The following is a 7,098-nucleotide window of genomic DNA, read 5'->3' on the forward strand; positions in this document are numbered from 1 at the left end:
AGCTTGAGAAGCTGGGAGGGGACACAGCCAGGACAGTGACAGTGACCCCGGCTGCCCAAAGGGATATTCCACGGCATTGACATCATGCTCAGCGTGTGGAGATGGGGAAGAGGCAGGAAGGGGGGATGTTCAGAGTTACCGTGTTTGTCTTCCCAAGTCACCCTGTGGGAGATGGAGCCCGGCTCTCCTGGGGATGCCATGGGAAGTAGTGAGTGAATTCCCTGTTTGACTTTGCTTGTGTGTGCAGCTTTTGCTTTACTCATGAAACTGTCTTTATCTCAACCCACGGGTTTTCTCACTTTTCACCCTCCTGATTTGGGCTGCGTGGCGCTTGGCTCCCGGCTGGGGTTAAACCACGACAGGCTGATTTAATAATTTCTTCAGAGAGGAGCTTAGCAAGTGCTGATGCATTCAGAATTGCTCTTTTCAATATTGAGATCTTTTGCAAATATTGTTGCAGAAGCGCATACGCTGGGACTGGCATTTTGCAAAACCCATTGACAAGCAGTTGCCATCTTTTAGCTCAACCCATGATAATGAGCAACAAACTGAAAATGACGTTGCTGGTGTGAGACTGACATAGAAGTGTGTCTAATTTTGATCTTTAATAGTATCTGGAAAGTTCTTGTGGCAAAATTGTTATATTTGATTATGGGGAAATCAAACCCATTGTATTTGCTAAGGAAAATTTATCAACAAATTCTATTTTTAATACTTACTAAATTATATCAAGATGAACTTCCAAGGTGTCTGCTTGTAGGTTTCGTTTTTATTTAGTTTATCAAAATATTTGTGGCACTTCAACTTTAATTTGTGTATAATATCACTGTCTTGGACAGTTTCTATTTTGACTAGAATGATGATTTATTTACGACAATGCTCTGTCAGCCCCTTGAGCGGGCCGTGATGGTTTGGGGTGTTGGCTGCTGTTTTGGGTGTTGGCTGCTGAATGGGACCCTTGGGCTCCTGGAAGTTCATTTGGCATGAACAGGTGAACACCTGGGCATCTACGGCAACAAAACAGCTGTTTGTGAAAGATCATTAATTTTGCATGGTTTTAATTAAAAATTGAAGGAGGCAATCTCATTTAGAAAGTTTTGTTCCTGAAGTACTTTTGAATGGTGCAAAGAGGATGAAAAGGTTTCTCTGTGAAGGCTTGTGCACCTCTCAAAGGATGCTTTGATGGCATAATCTTTGATTTCACCTGCTAAAAATAAGTATAATGGATCTCAGTCTTTTACATTAGGACTTTTCACATTGTATAAAATACAGAAAAGTTAAGTAAGTTCTTTATGGCCATTTCAAGGCCTGTTGCATGATTAGGATAGTGGAAATTAATTCTGAAATCGCTCCTGATGTTCTTGAAGAGGTTATCTCAACTTTTCTCTCATTTAATGACTGTGGGATCCCATCCTTCCTTCCAGACATGCCAATTAACGTTGACCTTTCCCTAAACAAGCCTTGTAGCAAGCTTTATCTAGAGAATTTTTCTCAAGGTTTTCTGTCAGTGACTGTCTCTGTTCAGATGATTTCCATTGTCTGTTTTAGGAGCATTGTAACAGCATAAAGGCAGGGCTCTGGTACCTCACTCCTGCTTTTGCTCATAACACTTACTCTCTGCAATCATCTGAACTCTTCAAAATAAGGCTTTTCCAGCAGAGAGTATTCCATCAAGGGCACGTTAGCAGGATGGTGTACTCTTGGTGTCTATCATCTTGGCCTGTGTTCTGCCTTTCAGTAGAAAAAAAAATGGTGTTTCCTCAGGGGCAAAGAGGGAGATGGGCAGAGCACACCTGCAAGGGTGGGAGTTTTAATTAGTTGTCCAGTGGAAATGTAAAAAAAGAGACTGAGGAAGAGTCAGTCTGGTAAAATGACTTGAGGATAAAATCAACTGTTATTGGAAAGATCCAGCAGAGTGTTTCGTGGTGCTGTAGGTGTGAGGCTCCATAAACTAATCTTTGCATGTTGCTGATCCCAGGAGCAGTCCCTTTATTTCTAGAAGCTCATGCCAAGCTGAAGCAAAAGCCAGACGGCAGCAGAGTTTGAAAGAGATTTAAATCTGCTTTCAGGAGCTGCTCTTGGACCATACCAGGAGAAGGGAGAGCGATGCTTTGAGCAGGCTGTGGCTTGGTGCCCACCTCCTGGTCCAGAGGAGGTGACCTCTATTGCCAAACTCTTTGCCTTCAGCTCTGACGCTCTGGAGGTGAAAAATTACACCTTTTTGTGGATTTTGGCAAAATTTCTGCTATCTAGAAACTTACCAAATTGATTGGTTAAGTAAGTTTAAAGGAAGTTTCATTGGGGGAGGATGGTTGTGTAGGGCAAGCTTCACCTCCATCACGTATTTGCAGGTAGAGGAATTAACACCCTCTCACTGCGATTGCTCGTGTCTTCGAAGGTGTTTGGTGAAGATGGTCTTGTTTGCTGGTTTAACTGGGTGGTGCTCAAGTGCTCTGAGAAGTGGAGCTCTGACCACACAGGACTAGTGGGTTCTCTGCCTATTTTTACAAGCATTCAGGCATTTCATTCTGAAGAGCCTCGGATACTTCTAATAATACCTGCAAAGAAGGTGCAACATCCAACTAAGCTGCCTATTTAAGAACCACTTCTTCATAGGAAAAGAAAAAATAGAAGCCAGCCAGGGCAACAGCTACAAATGGGACAGGAATTGTAGCCACCTGAAAGAGAGAAATACCAGTTTTTATAAGAACAGGAGAGCTGAAAATCATAGAACTGTACAGGATGGTGGAAGAGATGGTGAAAAGGAAGCCTGAGGTAGGAAAGTACTTTGAGGAATAAAGGAGAACACGATTGCTGTTCTCTCTTTAAGGGCAGAAACGCTGAAATAGAGAGAACTGAACATACATATTCCAGTTTTCACCACCAATTGTTGCTGTTGGCACCGAACTCTTAGGAGAAGGGAAAAGGCTTGCGGTACCTAATGGTGGCTGGGATGATTCACCAGTGTGGGCCTATTAACGGATAAAGCCTTCTGTGAGGGAGGGCTGGTGGTCCCTGCTGTGTTTATCAACAACCAGAAGGTGCTACACATGTAAATTTTCCCGGTTTGCGTGCAGAGCCATCTTGTTGGCTTCTTATTTGGGGACAGATTATGATGAAAAGCAGATGACTTAGGTTTTATGTATGTTTCACTTTCTTTAAAGATTAATATCCGGAGGGTTGGGTGTTGGTTTTTTTTTCCTCCTATTAGTAACATAACTAGTAGCAAGCAATTACTAACATGGTTAATTATCCTCTTGGGGGAGACATTGAGTAGAAGCATCTTTCCGAGGTTGCAGGACTGGTCCTTCACCCCAGGCCCTTACCCTCGTTGCTGCTTAATTGTATTGTCTGGACTGGCTTTCTCTCAGAAGACGTGGTGATTGTCTTCTCCTAATGAGCTCCTCAGCTTCTGAGTTAAATGGAATTTAGGGGATCGTGTGCTTGGCAGAACATAATCTTCTACATGGCTATACTTTTGAAAGCTTTGGCCAAAAGTATACGTTTGTAATCTGGGAAATGCTGTCTTTCTTGTGAGGTGCTAAAATATGTGACTGAGCTGAAGTATTTGGTTTGGAGTAATTACTTGCTGAGTGTCACAGCAGGAACACGTGTCGTTATGCTATGGACCCTGCTCTGATTTGGGTGATTTTTACCTCCGTGTAACTTCAGTTTAGTTTTTCTGTCTTACACTGTGAAGAATAGGAATTATCTTTATTTCAGCTCACAGATTTAGTGCAACCAAAATCCCAGCATCGAGGGTTTTTTGTAGCATCTTAACCAGCAGCAGGAGAGTTCAGCGTGAAGCCAGGGGGGAGGTTTTGAGGGGAGAAGTTCTTTGTTTTTCTAAGAAAGCCTTTATTGTGGATGCCTTGGTTAGTTTGTTTGGTATGTGTTTTGTGTCTCTGAGTGTTTCTTAATTAGCAAAGCCCACACATCAAGGAGGCTGCAGATCAGCACATCAGGCTTGTAGCGTCTTAAGCAGCAGCAGGAGAGTTCAGCGTGAAGCCAGGGGGGAGGTTTTGAGGGGAGAAGTTCTTTGTTTTTCTAAGAAAGCCTTTATTGTGGATGCCTTGGTTAGTTTGTTTGGTATGTGTTTTGTGTCTCTGGGTGTTTCTTAATTAGCAAAGCCCACACATCAAGGAGGCTGCAGATCAGCACATCAGGCTCTGTGTCTTTGCAAAATCTCTTATAAGATGAATCCTTCCCATGTGGAGCTGTGTCCTCAAATCCGTGGTTGTGGGTGGGTGGGAGAAGGGCTGGGATACCCCTCTGGTTTTTGTAGTTGTGGATTAAAATCACCAATCATCCAGAAAAAGTGGGGCAGGCTGTAAGTTTCTGTGTTTGACAGACTCATGTACTTGGCCCCACTGAGGATGGTGACAGTGTGAGCTCTGTCTGTGTGTGTCTGTGGGCACGGAGACCACAGCGTTGGCAGGGGCTTTGGTTGGAATTGGCCTGGGAATATTGAGAAAACTCAGGAATGGTTGTAAGATGAATCTTTCACGTGTGGAGCCACATCCTTCTCAAATCCGTGGTGGTGGGTGGGTGGGAGAAGGGCTGGGATACCCCTCTGGTTTTTGTAGTTGTGGATTAAAACTGCCAATCATCTAAAAAAAGTGGGGCAGGCTGTAAGTTTCTGTGTTTGACAGACTCATCTACTTGGCCCCACTGAGGATGGTGACAGTGTGAGGTTTGACAGACTCATGTACTTGGCCCCACTGAGGATGGTGACAGTGTGAGCTCTGTCTGTGTGTGTCTGTGGGCACGGAGACCACAGCGTTGGCAGGGGCTTTGGTTGGAATTGGCCTGGGAATATTGAGAAAACTCAGGAATGTCAGAAAAACCTGGGGGTGGAGAGGGGCGATGCACTTACCTGCTGAACTGCTCCCTGGGATTTCTGGTGAATCATCCAGAACTGTAAAAATGCACGGTTGAAACGGCAGCAGCACGTGCCCAAATCTTCTTCCCTGAAACTTATAAATTGAAGATGTGTGAGTGAGTGAGATGCAAAATAAACCACGTTTCTTGGACAGGAGGATAAGGGGACACAAGAAACGGCAAAATGCCCGCCTTTGTCTTTTTACGCGTACAGGAGATTGTTTGGGATTTCCCTGTAAAAATAGTATCTATTTAATTACCCTTCGAGTAGAATAGTGATTAAAAAGGATCTTTTGAAGTCTTGAGTGTGGCTGAGGTGCCCTCAAGGACGCTCCTCGCAGTGTCTGCCCAGTTGGGCTCTGCCTCTGCCTGCACTTGAACCCTGTCTCACCGCCGAGAGCATTGCGGGGGTTCCAGGGATGGGCGGCTGTTTGTCCATCCATCTGTCCCTCTGCTGGTCCCAGAGCCGGGGCGGCTGTCTGTCTGTCTCTCTGTCCGTCCATCCATCCATCCGTGGGTCCCAGAGCCAGGGTTGCTGTCTGTCCATCCATCTGTCCGTGGGTTTGGGAGACAGGGCTCCTGTCGGTCTGTAGGTCCTAGAGCCGGGGGGAGGGCTGTCCGTCCGTGGGTCCAGGAGCTGGGGTAGCTGTCTGTCTTTCTGTCTGTCTGTGGGTCCTGGAGCCGGGGTAGCTGTCTGTCTTTCTGTCTGTCTGTGGGTCCAGGAGCTGGGGTGGCTGTCCGCCTCTCTGTCCAGCTGTCCATCCGTGGGTCTGGGAGCCAGGGTGGCTGGCTGTCCGGCTGGCTGTGAGTCCCAGCACCGGGGCAACTGTCCGTCTCTGTGGCTGTCTGTCTGTCCATGGGTCCTAGCACAGGGGTGGCTGTCCATCTGTCTGTCTGTGGATCCTGGAGCCAGGGAGGCTGTCTGTCTCTCTGTCCATGGATCCCAGAGCTGGGGCAGCTGTCTGTCTGTCTATCCGTGGGTCCAGGAGCCGGGGCGGCTGTCCATCTGTCTGTGGATCCCAGAGCCGGGGTGGCTGTCCGTCTGTCCATCTGTGGGTCCGGGAGCCGGGGCAGCTGTCCGTCTGTCCGTCCGTGGGGCCGGGAGCCGGGGTGGCTGTCCCTCTGTCCATCCGTGGGTCTGGGAGCTGGGGTGTCTGTCTGTCCGTGGGGCCGGGAGCCGGGGCGGCTGTCCGTGTGTCCGTCTGTGGGGCCGGGAGCCGGGGCGGCTGTCCGTGTGTCCGTCCGTGAGCCGGGGCGGCTGTCCGTGTGTCCGTGTGTCCGTCCGTGGGGCCGGGAGCCGGGGCGGCTAGGGGGCTCTGCAGGCCCGGCTCCACACGCCGAGCTCTATGGCTCGCCTGACCCCGCCGGATTCTCTTCCTGCCGCAGCCGATCTGTTCCTGGAGCAGGTACCCGCAGCCGCCGGCTCTTTGTTACCCTCCGCGCTCCCCTCCCAGGTGCCGGGAAGGTACGAACCGCGGGGGCCGGGGGGGTTGGAGCCGGGGCGGCTGTCCGTGTGTCCGTGTGTCCGTCCGTGGGGCCGGGAGCCGGGGTGGCTGTCCCTCTGTCCATCCGTGGGTCTGGGAGCTGGGGTGTCTGTCTGTCCGTGGGGCCGGGAGCCGGGGCGGCTGTCCGTGTGTCCGTCTGTGGGGCCGGGAGCCGGGGCGGCTGTCCGTGTGTCCGTCCGTGAGCCGGGGCGGCTGTCCGCTGTGCAGATAACAGATTGAGAATCAGCTCTGACTATTTATAATTGCAGTTTTCTTAACATCTGCTTCCTTTCCACAGTTTGCTTATGGGTGCAGTAAAACCTAGGATCCGCTTTCAAAAGGCTTGCTGGAAAGATATGTGCCCATTTATGTAAAGTTGTTACGTTGCCTTGTTTATTTTTTTAAAAGAAATGCTCGTTTTGCACAGAAACCAAGGTTGTAGTCATAGGCAGCTTTGCTCTTTATATTGCACAAAATGAATCTATTAATTGTTTGATTTATGGAAGCTGTGGCAACTTTGAAGGCTGGTAAAGCATTGAACAGGTTTTTAGTTATTTCAAATTAGCACAGTGTATTGAAGTGTAAACAGTGTCTTTCTGTCCCCCACTCCCAGCAGAGCTGGGTCAGCGCTCAGGATGTAACGCTGTTTCAATCTAATATACAATTATTAAAGAAAAAAAAAAAAAGCACAACACATCTAGTGGATTTTTTTTTTTTTAAAAAAAGCAGTACT

The 7,098-nt window shown here is 48.1% G+C and overlaps 1 protein-coding gene across 4 annotated transcripts in view; it reads left to right on the plus strand.

Annotated features, from left to right (window-relative positions):
* The first annotated feature begins 6,328 nt into the window (after nucleotides 1-6,328).
* ZMYM4 (zinc finger, MYM-type 4) overlaps nucleotides 6,329-7,098 on the plus strand; it is a 44,091-nt gene continuing 43,321 nt past the window's right edge. For 2 of the 4 annotated variants that reach the window (XR_001412542.1, XM_014946559.1), the window contains exon 1: nucleotides 6,329-6,346. The gene's annotated coding sequence lies outside the window, so the exon portion shown is untranslated. The remainder of the gene's footprint in view (nucleotides 6,347-7,098) is intronic. The other 2 variants (XM_014946556.1, XM_014946557.1) reach the window with 1 other exon arrangement.

The sequence above is a fragment of the Calidris pugnax genome, unplaced genomic scaffold (assembly GCF_001431845.1).
Source record: "Calidris pugnax isolate Ruff unplaced genomic scaffold, ASM143184v1 scaffold113, whole genome shotgun sequence".
In the NCBI taxonomy this organism is placed as follows: domain Eukaryota; kingdom Metazoa; phylum Chordata; class Aves; order Charadriiformes; family Scolopacidae; genus Calidris; species Calidris pugnax.